Source organism: Mus pahari, unplaced genomic scaffold (assembly GCF_900095145.1).
Source record: "Mus pahari unplaced genomic scaffold, PAHARI_EIJ_v1.1 scaffold_8729_1, whole genome shotgun sequence".
In the NCBI taxonomy this organism is placed as follows: Eukaryota; Metazoa; Chordata; class Mammalia; order Rodentia; family Muridae; genus Mus; species Mus pahari.
This window is the reverse complement of record NW_018394153.1, coordinates 31848-47401: the sequence shown is the minus strand read 5'-3', so window position 1 is coordinate 47401 and position 15554 is coordinate 31848. Positions and strand designations below refer to the sequence as shown.

Sequence of the window (15554 nt, the reverse complement as noted above, 5' to 3'; positions counted from 1 at the left end):
TATATATATATATATATATATATATATATATATATATATATACAATTTTTATTCCTCAATATTTTAGTAAGGGCGAAATAGTTGAAGTACAAATATTCAGGTACATGAAAATTTCATATAAGACTTGTTAAGTACTTATCACTTAATTAGTAGTAAAAACTGGAAACTTTAAACTCATTACTATTATGAAACCATAGAAATTAAAGCTAGGAACCAGAGTTAAAGCTACAATCAAATATGTATAATATTCTTGATCATTTAGAGTAAATTAAAACATAATTTTTCAAAAAGCTTTTAAAAGTTACTATCAGCAAGGATAATCTTTTGAGTAACATTGGCATCAAGGGAACACTTATGATAAAGAGTAAAAGGGAGGCACTAAGAGAATTCCTGTGGGAACATGAATTTATGTTGTACAATAAACAAGAATGCACACATGCATATACGTGCCAGTCCAAAACGGATACATACAAAAAAAATAAACAAATTGCTTTTTAAATAAGAGGAAAATTACACTTTTTAAAATATCTAGTGGCATAATTTTTGCACATTATTTGCATGATTATTCTGTTATCAGAACTGATTTGTACCAATGGAGTAATTGTGGGATAGGCATTCATCACAAACTTCTGAACAGTCAGGATGACTGGTCATACATCCATAACAGGACTGAGGAGGATGAGATGATGAAGTCCACCCAGTACATGACCACAAAGAAAATCACCAGCAGCAAGATGGTCTGGGTGGCCCTTTTCTCAGGGGAGGCTCTCAGGTGGCTGATGCTATGCAGATGCTTGCATTGCCTCTGATGTCTGAACAAGATAACCACCATGTATGTGCTTGTAGTCAGCATGACTCCTACAAGAAACACATCTCTTAAGGTTGTCATGGTTAAAATCAGTCCCCTGATGATGTAGTTCATGGGGAAGAGGGAGCAGTATTTAGTGACCTTCAACTGGCTGGTCTCACTCACATTGGTATAAGCACCAGTATAGATGATCCGGTTACTGCTGAATGACAAATTGAAAGACCAAAAATAGAAGAAAGAAAAGATCATGTATTTTTTTAGTTTGTATTTCAATTTTGCCAACAAAGAGGTATTGGGACTGATTGTCACAGCCTGGAACACACTCAGGAGGCAGGTGATGCAGATAGAGAGGCCTCTCATCACTCTGTATATGTAAACAGTTGCCTTACATATGAAGTCATTGACAATGTTCAATGACCCAAATAAATCTGTAAGCCAAACATTCCCTCCAGTGAGAAACATCATTATGTGAACGAAGGTCAATTGACAGGAGATCAAGTCCATGGGCTTAGATCTGTGACACAGGATAATCACAGTGTAGGAAAAAAGGAGAAATATATTGGCTATAGCTCCAAGCCCAGCTTGGAAATAAAGGATATTATTTAATGAAAACATAATTAGAAAGCATATTTATCTTAAGCACATAGAGGAAGCATATTTCAAATATCTGAAAAAAAAATATTAGATACATCAAACTTATGATTCTCTGGTTAGTATATCTATACCATTAATCTTTTTTAGATACTTATTTTTTAATTGAACATTTTATTTACTTACATTTCAAATGTTATCCCCTTTCCAGGTTTCCACTCCAGAAACCACTATCCCATCCTCCCTCTCCGTGCTTCTATGAGGGTGCTCCTCGACCCACCCACCCACTCCCACCTCCCATCCCTGGCATTCCCTACATTGAGGCATCGATTAGCTACTTATTCTTGAAAACTTTCTCTAACTTTTGATGTTGCATACTGGACATCATTCCCTACATTTCTATAAATCTCTCTACACATCTTCTCTCTGTATAGAACAGTATAGAAACTACATGCAGTCCCAGTCACATCTACGTAGAATGTACACGTTCTGTGCCTGTATTACACCTGAGCCTCCTCATATCTTAGAAATCCAGTCCTATTGACTTAAATCAACTAATTTCGTAGTTGACACCTAAAAATATAGTGAAGTGCACACAACATAAACCACATTTGTACAAACAAATAAAAATTATGCTGAGCTGGAAAAAAATCACAAAAGAAATAAAAAACATCACATCAGTCACATATGCCATAATTTGTTATACCCAAATTTGAAACTCTCTGTGTCATGATTAATACTTCTAAAGCAATCACAATGATAATTCATAATAATCCCAGTGATTTAGTCAGCAAAATATCTTTTTTGATTCATCTGTTTTTGTTTCTTTTTCCAAGAGATCGTGCATCTCTCAGATCTGGAATGAAATCAAAGATACAGTTGGAGACCATTAGTGTAACTCCACACCTATTAAAATTTTAACCATTAACTATGGCTATAAATAGACCTAGGTATCTCCAAGATTAGTTCTCATCCCATTTAAACCTTTTGTGAGATTCTACTGCAGGTGTAATGAACTGCTGGTTCAACACATATACTAGATGTCTTTTATTTTGCAGGGGAAGGGGAGGTAGATCATTTCTAATGGCATTTCAGCCATCCCTGTTGTTATTTTACCTATCTAGTGTCTTCTGCATTTATCTCTCTCCTTTATTTGTAAGGATCCCCCATGCATTTTTCCAATCCCCCATCAGAGCAATTGTGTTGTTATGCTCTGTTACCTTGCTCCCACATACTCCTGGATTTATGTTTCCCTCATTCCCTAGGGAGGCATTTCCTTTCTCAGATCCCTGTGTCCTACAATTCCCTTTACCCTCTTTCCACCTTCTTCTCTCTCTCCCTCTTTAATGTGCCCCTCTTTGCCCCTTTCCTTGAGTAAGTGACTTGCACTGTTTTATATTGTTAACTACAACCCCACTCCTATCCTGTCAATGGTCCCATTTTGTTTTCCTGAGTTCCATAGTTTCTACAGGCTACATAATCTCATCTGAAGACATGGAGCTGGGAGCCTCCTGTAAGAGAGAACATGTGATGCTAAGACACACACAGATTTCAACACATTATGACAAAGAACTCACCAAGGATGACCAGATAGTGATTCTGTTTTAGAGTGACTGTTTCAAAAGACATTCCTTCTCATGAGTGAAAAACAATGTTCCCAGTGCTATTTTACATCATCAGCACCCACACATTTTTTACAGTTTATCTTAACAGTCTTACCTTTGGTGCCTATGTTAGTTATTTGGCCTGGTTTCCAGTGTCATTATTTTATCAAATTAATTCAGTACATTAAGACAAGCTTGTAAGAGAGAAAGAGAAAACTAATACACTTACTCAGATTCTTGTGTAAAAAACAGGACATACAATTATACTTTCAAGTTCACTATTATATTTACATATGTAATATAATAAATGCATGCATGTATGGAAATAACACAGAAGTTAGTGATGAGTTCACTCTAAAACCTCACCAGGAGTATAAGGCCATATGTCATACATTTTGTATTTACAACATTTTTGCTTACTCTAGAAAAGGAATCGATTCATTCCAATTGCCAGAGCCAAACATCTGATTCTTCCACTGACATAAACTGACAGTAGCTGCACAGTGATGTTCTGTTTTGTAAAAGCGCCAGGACAGGAGCTGAAGAGATAGCTCAGTGTTAAGAGCACTTTATGCTCTTACAAAGGACCTGGGTTTGTTTTCCCAGCAATGACCTGATGGCTCATAACTATCTATAATTCTAGTTCCAGGGAGTCCATTCTCTTCTGATTCAGGCATGCGAGTGGTGCATAAACATACATGCTGGAAAACACACACACACACACACACACACACACAAATATATATATATATATATATATATATATATATATATATATATATATATATATTAAAAGCTCCAGGATAGTATTTAATTCAACTATAAGATCTGTAAGCCAATCCCAACTTTAAATTTGCAAATGGTCAAATCATATATATAATCATTCATTATTAATTATACATGTACAATTTATAAATATGTGACATTTTTTATATATAAGCCTTATAAAAATGATAACAAAGTAGCTGGAGAGATGGCTCAGTGGTTAAGAGCTTCGACTGCTCTTTGAGAGGTCCTGAGTTCAATTCCCAGCAACCANAAGGTGGCTCACATCCATCTGCAATGGGATCCAATGCCCTTTTCTGGTGTATCTGAAGAGAGCAACAGTATCTTATTTATATATGAGTATAAAATAAGATAAAATAATCTTTTTTAAAAAATGATAACAAAATAAGATAAAAGAAAGTAATTTTAAATGATTTTTTTTCTTATTCCAATGTTTTGCAATTCACCTTTCTACTTCATGTCCACTGCTTTACAAATGTTTATCACATACAGGAAATGATGCCTCTTCTAATTCATCAAGTGGCATCTTTCTCTGGGGTTCACTGCACCAGAAAAAAAACTAGAGTTACCATGACTACACACTGAGTTGTTAACATATGCATACACTAAGGAAACTCGTTTGTTTTCTTTGAAAAATTAATTGTAATGCTAGGGTCAATCTAAGTAGCGGGCACATCCCAGGAACACTCTTACCTGAGCCCACAGGTCCTCAGGCTCTGACTGGTCTTTGCTCTGTTGTTTTGTGCTGATGCAGGCTTCACCTTGCTATGTAGCCCAGGATCTTCTTAAATTTATGTTTCTTTTCTTCTGCCTCCTGAGTGCTGAAGCTACTGGTGTTCATGCCAATCTGAGTTGTTTAATTTAAATTTTCAATGTGTAGCAGATATTTTTATTTGATGACACTGAAAGTTCCATAACTGAAAAATTATAAGATTCAATACTAATATAATGTTAATCAGAAAGTTATAGAATTAAAGAAAGGTCACAGTTAGATTCTACAAAGAAATATAGTGCTAAGAAGAACTGGACCCACTGTGAGACACTGGACACTCACTAACCTTGCACTCTGTAGTAGGGTGCATGTCTGGGCTGCTCAGGTCAATCTGAAAACACTGCAGCAGATTCAGAACAGACACTGGAAGTATAGTTGTCACTATTTCTGGCTTTCCCATTAGTGTAGGTTGTAAAATTTAGTTGTAAGTAAGAAAACCCAAAGTGTTCCCATCAACATTGGTAACAGTAGAGAAGCCATCACTATTAAATTTACCCGGACCAAAAGATTAAGCAGCCTGAAAGCATCTGTCTGAAGAGACCTGAAACAGAAGTGACCAAGAGCTGCTCTCTCCATAGAACTACATTCTTCCAAGAAAAACCATTTCACCCCATCATTATATCAGTATTTGATTTTAGAACAGTCTTTTTTGATCAATTTCTGGTGATCTTTGCCTACTGCTTTGTGGAAATTTCTTAAGATAAGGAACATACAAATATACCAGATCAAAGTTTTCATTACTATTTTAAGATTTATCATATTTAGTGAGTAATATTCAAAAAGCTGTATGCCTGCTCAGAGAGAACCTGAAGTGCGTATGTGTCCTTCAGGTGTCAAGATAGATGGTGTTGGCTGATGTACTGTCCACTGTCAGCAGCAAGAATAAGTCTTCAGAACTCTCAGGACATGAAGACCTTAGCCACCAAAGCTAATTCCATGGAATCTTTATGAAATATATAAACACAGCCTGAATAAATCCTGATCACTTATTAATTAGGTATTAATTCACAGCTATTACCTGATCCTCTTTAATAACTTAAATACATGAATTATTCTTTGGAAACTGAGTTTAGTCTAAGTGTACTGAAAGCACACGAAGCTGANTAGATTAACACAGTCTCACAGTTAAAAGCCTGTTCCCATGAGATGAAGCAGCAGCAGCAGAAATGTTGCTGCAAAGACTGTTGGGAAGCAATCATAGCCTGAGCTTCATTATAAGTTATATAGGGTGAGTTTGGCAAAGATATGAAAATGTTCACTGCATGTTGTGAACATGTTGTGTGTGTGTGTGTGTGTGTGTGTGTGTGTGTGTTTATGTGAGTGTCTGTGTGTGTCTGTGCATGTTTGTATGAAATTATTGAACTACTGGACCTAAGAATAGAAGTATAGCATACTGTATGCCAGCACTGGTAACATGAATAACTGTATATCACGTGACTGAAACACTGAGAATTATAAAATATTTTTTGTAAATGAAATGATCATTAAGGAGAATAAAGGGTGTGTCACATATTTTCTGGTTGGCTTAATCAGATCTTGGACCCTGCCTAGTGAACTAGGGCAGACTTTTTATGTAATTTATTCAAACAAACTGAAAATTCTATAAAGCTTATAAACATAAACTCGTATTTATATCAGTTGTTTTTTTGTGGTGTTGATACTATTTTGCCAGTGAATTAATGAAAATTTTTGGCATTATTTTGTTCTATTTATTGACAATGATGTCAGTATAACTCGGCATTTTATGTTTTCTACATTGATTTGGTCGTATATTTCTGTGTGTGAGAGATAGGTTCTCACTCTCTAATCAAAGTAATGACACTCTTGCCTTAGGTTTGAACTGGGATCATAGGTGTGTGACACACCTTCATTCATTTATTATTTTATTTTCATATATTATATATTGTATATTAGTAAATGATACTCTAGCAAAATAAAAATGGACTTGTAATAATCACCAGCTAATCTGGAATTTATTTGGTATTTTTCTGAATATCTATTTTATCATGCCACTGTAGTTTGTAACTATTAGAAGAAGCATTAGCAATTTTGAATTTAAATAATTATATACCATTCAAGAATTGCAAATATTCTTCTCTCGGTTAATAGAAAACTTAATCTATTATATCAATATCAATGTCACAAATTATGATTTAGAAAACTTGAAATATTAAAACTAAATTTACTTTAAGATATTCAGACTCTTACTGAAATGTGCAAGCTTAAATTCATGTAAGAATAACTTTTCAAGGATTTAGTAAATAAGTAAGATGAGATTTCCAGATATATTTGAAATAGCCAGAATAGATCTAAGAGAGCCTTTCCTGTCTGTGCCCACTGTTCTGCTAGACCCCATACTTTCCCCAGCAGTCCCCTTTGACTGTCAAGTGTATAAAATTCTGAAACCATATTAGGTGAAATCTATGTTATTTATAAATCATTACGCAGATTTTTCTACATCTACAAGAATCTGTTGTGTTTGTTTATGCTACAGAATCACTCAAAAGCAAAATTCTAAACAGAGATTCTCCAAACATTTATTACAGAATCCTGGTCCTATTCTACCACCTACTTACAACTCTCACTATTAATAAAAAGAAAAAGACACACTCACCAGCTGGCCCTTTGATGAACATCCTTACAGAATGAGGCCCTAAGAGGTAGTTATAAGGAAGGAATGTCATCAGCTCATCTCCCTCTAGACCCATAGTTATGGTGTCATCTGGAGAAGGCAGTTCTGACCTTGAGGTTTTTACACAGTGGCAACATCAAAGGGAAAAGTGAACTTCTCTACTTCCAGGAAAACAGTACAATAGGAACAGCTGAGCTCTGGGTTTCCCATGTGTGAGCTATTCTCTCCAGGCCATATCTGTCTGTGTGGATTAACTGATCCCAGTCCTTGTGAAAACAACAAAAGTAATAATAATAACATTTCCTTTAACAGAAGTACAAAGACATTTCAGATTCCCCGANGTGTCCTTCCTGCTTGCAAAACCTTCCTGGTAGCCTCCACACTTCAGGGTGTCATCTANAAATTAATAACACTGATGCTAAAATTAAAAGAAAATCATCTTCAAAACACACTTAGGAAAAGTAATCTTTCTTACAGAGAACACAGTGGTGAGGTAATGCAACTGTATAGACACTAGAAATGAGCTGTGAGGCTGGGATGTATGTCAGTTGGTAGAATGCATGCCTCTGTATGTACAAGGGATTAATATCTTGGTTTGAAACCCAGCACCACATAACAGTAACTATTGTATGTATTACCACACATGGTAATGTACACGTATATAATTATTACACTTGGGAAGTAGTGGTGGGAGGATCAGACATTCAAGAATGTCCTTAGCTACATGGCCAATTTGAGGCTTCTGGTATACCATGCTGTATTTCTCAACCAGGAGGAATAGAAAATTTCCCTCCTCCATGGTTTAGACAAAAGTCTCTAGGCTCCTGTTATGCATTGTTCTTCCATGCCTACACTTTGGCCAACTGTGGTGATTGTATTAACAGGATACTTTATATCACATACTCAGATAAAGAAGTAACTGACAAATGTCTCTTAATATTGACGCATAACTGCCAGTGACTCCTTTTTTATAGGTTATGACTGGCACCTTGGTTATTCTTTTAATTCAAATCCATCCTAGGTTTCAATGGTGACATTTAGGGAGACAAGATGGGCCAATGGGGCAAAGGCATCCTTCACCCAGGCTCATCACATGCATTCCATCCCAATGACCCACATACTAAAAGGAGAGAACAACCATAAGTAAGTCACTAACCTGCACATATACAATGTGACATGAAAGTGCACACCCAATAAAGAAATGGTGAAAACAAAAAAGGTGACTTTTATTTTTTTACTTAAATAATAAAAGTCTTCCAATAGGATATTAGCTAAGAATAAAGTGGAAAGAGGCTGAAGAAAATGAAATTCACAATTAAAAAATGTGACAGAGATTTATAATTATATTTATTTAAATGTTTATCTTTTCAAGAAATATCATAAGTACTATATTTACAAAATGTCTCCTGGAAAAGGGAGAAGGAGAGAGTTGGTGGGGGAGAGTGGAAAATTTGGAGGGGCAACTTGGTAGAAATTATGTAAACTAAAATTAAAACAAGGGATCAATGAACAGATGTGTTGGTGCTCTGAAAAATGAATCAAGATTGAGAGGCCCTTTGCTAAACAGAAATAAAGCTAAGACACAAATTGCGAATATTAGACCTGAAATGGGAGCCGATACAGCAGACACCAGTGAAATTAAGAAAATAATAAAGGCATTCCTTTTAAATACATATTCCACTACACTGAAAAAAAAAAACTTACTTCTGCCTACAACACAAACCATCTCAACATGTGCTCTAGGACACAACTATCTGCATGTTCACAGAGAATCCTTTGTGCTATACCAACTACCCACTCCATAGCCAGAGCTCCTATGTATTCCACCAGGGTCTAGCTTAGTGAGTACCCCTGACCTCCTTATCCACACCTTTTCTGCAAAATACCAGATTTAGCCTAGGTCCCATAACCGGTGTACCAGCTTAGTCTGGCATTCCCTGTCTGAAATGAAGATGACAGTGAAAACCCCATAACTGAGCTAGAACACTCAAAGGAAAGCATTATAAATAGAACGAATCAAGCAGCAGACAGAATATCAGATCCCAAAGTTGAATTAAGATATATCAATCAAATAAATAAAGAATATGAATAAAAAATGAAACAGAAGAAAAGAACACAAAAGAAATATGAGACACCGTGTAAAATCTAAACCTTGCTATTAGAGGCACAGCTGACAAGAGAAGAATCTCCACTCAATGTCGTTATTCTTCAATAAGATCATAGGTGAAAATTGCCTTAAATTATGCAAGGACATATCCATACAAATACAAAAAGTCCACAAAACACCAAGTGAACAAAACTGGAAATCAAAATCTCAATGGTATCACATAGTCAAGAACTATGTATACACATTAAATAGAACAAAGAGTGTATAGAATGTTACAAGAGAAAAACTACAAATCACAAACAACAGAAAACCCACAAAAAGAGCAGCTAATTTCTCAGTGGGAGAGTTCAAAGTCAGAAGAACCATAGAAATACATTCCAAGTCCTGAAGCACTGTGACAGACAACATGAGGTAATATATCCAACAATTCTAGTGAGATGACTGAAGAAGAAAACATTTTCCCATAATATAAACAGCCTCTAAAATTTTTTATGTTCAATAAGCTAAATCTATAGAAGATACAGGAAGCATTGTTTGGGCTGAATAGAGAAACGAGCATATCGGAAAGACTGTAGAAAGAATACACATGATAATTATTAAAGCACAAAGTACTGCTGAGAAGAAAACAACACCCAAAATCAACAGAATGATCTTCAGAGCTAACACACCCGTTTCAGTAATAATTTAAACACAAATGGCCTCAATTCTCTACTCAAAAGACACAGACTTAACAACCAGATTAAAGAAACAAATTCTACCCTTCCAGTTGGCACCAGCTCTGGGGCCCCTTGGGGGCCAACTCTGAGGACGATCCCACGTACCCTGGAGGACTCTCCACAGGATCTTAGGATCACTGGTGAGGGGAACACAACATTGGTTCCAATCTAATTGTGCCGGACCTGAGCCAGCAGTAGGGAAGCAGAAAACCTGCCTGACCAGGGGCACAAGTCCTTTCCGGTTTATGCCAGCTCTGGGGCCCCTTAGGCACGAACTCTGAGGACTGTCTGATGGGCCTGTGACAGCAGGAGCAATGACATAGGACCCATGCCTGACCAGTGGCTCAGATTCCTCCTGATCAGTACAGGTATACCTTGGTTCAACACACACCAGAGAGCGCCCCCCCCCCCACCTTGGTCCTCAGAGGAGACACCACTTCCAGGTGCTGTAACATGCCCAGGATCTTAGGAAAACAGGATCTCAACATAACAGGAACTTGATCACACCAGTTTCAGAGGAAACTTGACTGCCAAGAACTCTGAAATACCCAGAATCTCAGGTTCACAGGAGCCTGGAATCAAAGAGTCACAGAGAAAGCTGGACTCTGATGAGTCCTGAATCAACTGGGATTATAGGAAGGACAGGTTGCAATCAGATATATTGAGGGCAGCAAGCACTTGAGATAATCAGATGGCAGGAGGCAAGCTTAAGAACAAAAGCAACAGAAACCAAGGTTACTTGGCATCAGCAGAATCAAACTCTCCCACCATAGCAAGTCCTGGATACACCATCACACCAGAAAAGCCTGACATGAATCTACACTCAATTCTCTTGATGATGACGGAGGACTTTAAGAAGGAAATACAGGAAAACGCAGGTAAACAGCTAGAAGCCCTTAAAGAGGAAATACAAAAATCCCTTAGAAAACACTACAAAACAGGTGAAAGAATTGAACAAAATCATCCAGGATAAAAAAAGTTAAAGTAGAAGCAATAAAAAAATCACAAAGGGAAACAACTCTGGAGGTAGAAATCCTAGGAAAGAAAACAGGAACCATAGATGAGAGCGTCACCAACAGAATACAAGAGATGGAAGAGAGAATCTCAGGTGCAGAAGACTCCATAGGAAACATGGACACAACAATCAAAGAAAAGCAAAATGCAAAAACATACTAATTCAAAACATCCAGGAAATCCAGTATACGATGAGAAGACCAAACCTAAGGATAATAGGTATAGATGAGAATGAAGATTTTCAACCTAAAGGGCCAGCAAATATCTTCAACAAAATTATAAAAGAAGACTGCCCATACCTAAAGAAAGAGATGCACATGAACATATAAGAAGTCTACATAACTCCAAATAGACTGGACCAGAAAAGAAATTACTCCTAACACATAATAATCAGAACCATAAATGCACTAAATAAAGATAGAATATTGAAAGCAGTAAGGGGAAATGTTGAAGTAACCTATAAAGGCAGATCTATTAGAATTATACCAGAATATTCACAAGAGATGATGAAAGCCAGAAGATCCTGGACAGATGTTATACAGACCCTAAGAGAACACAAATGCCAGCCCAGGCTACTAAACCCAGCAAAACTCTCAATTACCATAGATGGAGAAACCAAGGTATTTCATGACAAAACCAAATTCACACAATATCTATCCATGAATCCAACCCTTCAAAGGATAATAAAGGGAAAACTCCAACACAAGGAGGGAAATGACTCACTAGAAAAGTTAAGAAAGTAATCCTTCAACAAACCTAAAAGAAGATAGCTGCAAGGACAGAATCCCAACTCTAACAACAAAAGTAACAGGAAGCAACAATTACTTTTCCTTAATAACTCTTAATATCAATAGACTCAATTCTGCAATAAAAAGACATCGACTAACATAAACAGGACCAAACATTTTGCTGCTTACAGGAAATCCACCTCAGGGACAAAGACAGGCAATACCTCAGAGTAAAAGGCTGGAAAACAATTTTCCAAGCAAATGGTCCAAAGAAACAAGCTGGAGTAGTCATTCTAATATCGAATAAAATCGCCTTCCAACCCAAAGTAATCAAAAAAGACAAGGGGGGCACCTCATAATCATCAAAGGTAAAATATTCTAAGATGAACTCTCAATTCTGAATATCTATTCTCCAAATGCAAGGGCATCCACATTCATTAAAGAAACTTTAGTAAAGCTCAAAGCACACATTGCACCACACACGGTAATAGTGGGAGACATTAACACCCCGCTCTCATCAATGGACAGATCCTGGAAACAGAAACTAAGCAAGGACACCGTGAAACTAACAGAAGTCATGAAACAAATGGATTTAACAGATATCTACAGAACATTTTACCCTAAAACAAAAGTACAAATAAATTACTTAATGATGCAACACAAAAAGTGGCGGAAAACACAATAAACCCACTTGACATAGAAAGTAATGAAAATAAAAAGCAGAAATCAACAAAACAGAAACAAAGGAAAAATCAACAATTATAAAAAGCAATTCTTTAGAATATAAACAAAATGGAGGTACTCTTGGCCCAACTGATCAAAAGAAAAAAAGAGGGACCCAAATAAACGGACTCAAAGATGAACATGGAAACAACAAAAGAGGCATCAAAGAACTTCATAATATTGTAAAAGGATATTTTCTTTTTTTTTAAAAAGATTTATTTATTTTAATGAGTACTCTATAGCTGTCTTCAGACACATCAGAAGAGGGCATCAGATCCCATTACAGATGGTTGTGAGCCACCATGTGGTTGCTGGGAATTGAACTCAGGACCTCTGGAAGAGCAGTCAGTGCTCTTAACCGCAGAGCCATCTCTCCAGCCCAAAAGGATATTTTCAAATCCTGTACTCCATTAAGTAGAAAATCTTAAAGAAATATATGATTTTCTAGATTCACTCAAACCACCAAAATTAAATCTAAAAGTCAACAAATTCATAAAAATGTGTTTGTTATGAACAATCTCATAAAAAATGAGATCTGGCTTATTTTGCCATCTTTGTCAAATATTAAGTTACTAAAGTTAATGGTAAGGTTTATCCATTTAAATTTTACTAATATTGATACCAGTAAACACTCAGGAGGTGGAACCTGAGGTAGAAAACCTGCTAGCTCAGCCAGGTAATTTTATTCTCTTGACTATATACAAAATATCTATTTACAAACCTGATTCTATAACCAAATTGCTTACTTTTTAGAAATCTCTTTCTATCTGTGTCCTTCTCCCAAGCTAGTCTACCTTTCTCTTGAGCTCCTCCAAACCCAGGAGGGCTCCTTAGCATTCTTTCCCAGAGTCCTGTTTCACCTGTGTCCTGCTGGCTGCTTCTCTGTGATTCTTGCAAGTCGAAAGAGAAAAGCCCTATCTCTTACCCAGAGCTCCTTCCATGATGGCTTTCTCAAGCCAAAAGTGAGAGCAGAGAGAGAGAAAGAGAGGGAGGGGGTAGGGAGAGGTGGTGGGGAGGGGAGGGAGAGGGACAGGGAGAGCAAAAAGAGCCTAAAAGAGACCACTCTTAAAGGTTCAGCTGGTAAAAAAGGAGGTGCTAGTTCCTCTCCTAAACCCTTGGCAGGCTGAACCATGTCATCATGGAGGGGTGCCCTAAGCCAAGTCACTAGGGGCTGAACCAGTTTATCATTACAGTGGGGCAGCTCAAAGCCATTCAGCTGACTTTTCCTGGGGTCTAGAGTGAAGACTACAAAATTTCTCCCAAACAACATGACTTAAAATAGGCAGGAACCTTTCATTCTTTGGCATTGTTATCTAGAGTCATTGAAAGGTACACCCATACTGTGTCTCCACAGCACACAATAACTTCATCTTACAAATGCAGTATAATTTAAAAGCTATTCTTTTGTGCAAATTTACTGCTGAATTTCTGATTTCAAGAAATTTTCTGGTAGAGTTCTTTGGATGGTTAATGTACACGATCATGTAATCTGCAAATAGAGATAGTGTGACTAATTTTTTTCTATATTTGTATCCTTTCAGTTTCCATCTCTTGTCTTATTACTCCAGGTAGCTGGTACTTTGAGCAAAGTATTTAAAGGAGTGGGGGATGCTGTCATGTTCCTGATTTCTCAGTGATTGCTTCAAGCTTTTCTTCAATGAGAGTAATGTCAACTATGTGTTTCCCCCACACAGCTTTAACTAGATTGCAGTATATTCCTCCTAGACCTACATTCTCTAGGTCTTTTTTAAAGGCATTTTTATTAGATATTTTCTTTATTTACATTTCAAATGCTATCTCCAAAGCCCACTATACACTTCCCCCACCCTGCTCCCCAACCTACCCACTCCCATTTTTATGATGGAAACTTGTTTGGTGTTTTCAAAGTTTTTCTCTGCATCTGTTGATATGTTCATGTGACTTTTTCTTTAAGTCAAATTATGCAGTTTATTAATATTTATTGCCTTATGTCTGTTGAATTATCCCTACATTTATGGAATAAAGTCAACTTGGTCATGTTGTATAATCTTTTTATATGAGTATGTATTCTGTTTACAAATATTTTATTGAGTATTTTTGAGTCTATGTTTATCATTGCTATTGGCCTGTAGTTCATTTTGTTGTTACTGTGTTGTTGTTGTTTTGTTTAATTGTACCATTACCTTGTTTTGTTTTTATAGTGATGCTGGCTTCATAGAAATTCTTTGGACGTACTCCTTCTGTTTCTATTTCTTTAATAGTTTGAAAAGGACTGGCTGTAGGTTTTTGAATGTGTGGTGAAATTCTGCTATGAATCTCTCTGTCCCCAGGCTTTATTTTTTTTAGGCTGGAAGACTTTTTAGTATTATTTCAATCTTTTCATTTATTATGTCTCTGTTTGGGCTGTTTAGTTCTTAGATTAATTTTGGTAATTTGGCAGAATATAGAAATACAGCAATTTCTTTAGGTTATGCAGCTTAATAGAGTATATGTATTTAAAGTATTTGCTTACAATATTCTGGATTTTTTGAGTGTTTGTTGTAATGTTTCCCTGTTCATTTCTGAGTCCTTTGATTTGGGTTCTTTTTCTATTTCTCTCTCTCTTCATTTTCTTTCTTTCTTCCTCTCTTTCTTTCTCTCTTTCTCTCTTTCTTTCTCTCTTTCTTTCTTTGTTCTTTCTTTCTTTGGGTTAGTAGGGCCAGGGGTTTGTCAATCTTCATTAATTTTGCAAAGAGCCACCTTTTAGATGCACTGATTCTTTGTATTGTTTTCTTTAATTTGATTCTGCTCTGATATTTATTTTTTGTGACTGTCTACTAGATTTGGTTTTAATCTGTGCTTGTTTTTCCAAAATTTTTATTTGTATCATTTGCTTCTGTTCTGTCTGATTTTTTAATAAAGGCACTTAAAGCTATACATTTTCATTATAGGAATGCTTTCAATGTGTCCCAAAGGTTTTGCTGTATTTTCATTTGAATTTAATTCTAGGAAGTTTTTATTTCTTTCTTCATTTCTTCTATGACTCAGTCATTGTTCCATCATGAGTTGTTTCATTTCCATGCACTTTTGTATATCACCAGAGAGTTGTATGCTG

The 15554-nt window shown here is 36.3% G+C and overlaps 1 pseudogene; it reads right to left on the bottom strand.

Moving 5' to 3' along the window:
- Positions 1-528: 528 nt before the first annotated feature.
- LOC110315896 lies at positions 529-1423 on the bottom strand (annotated as a pseudogene).
- Positions 1424-15554: the final 14131 nt, after the last annotated feature.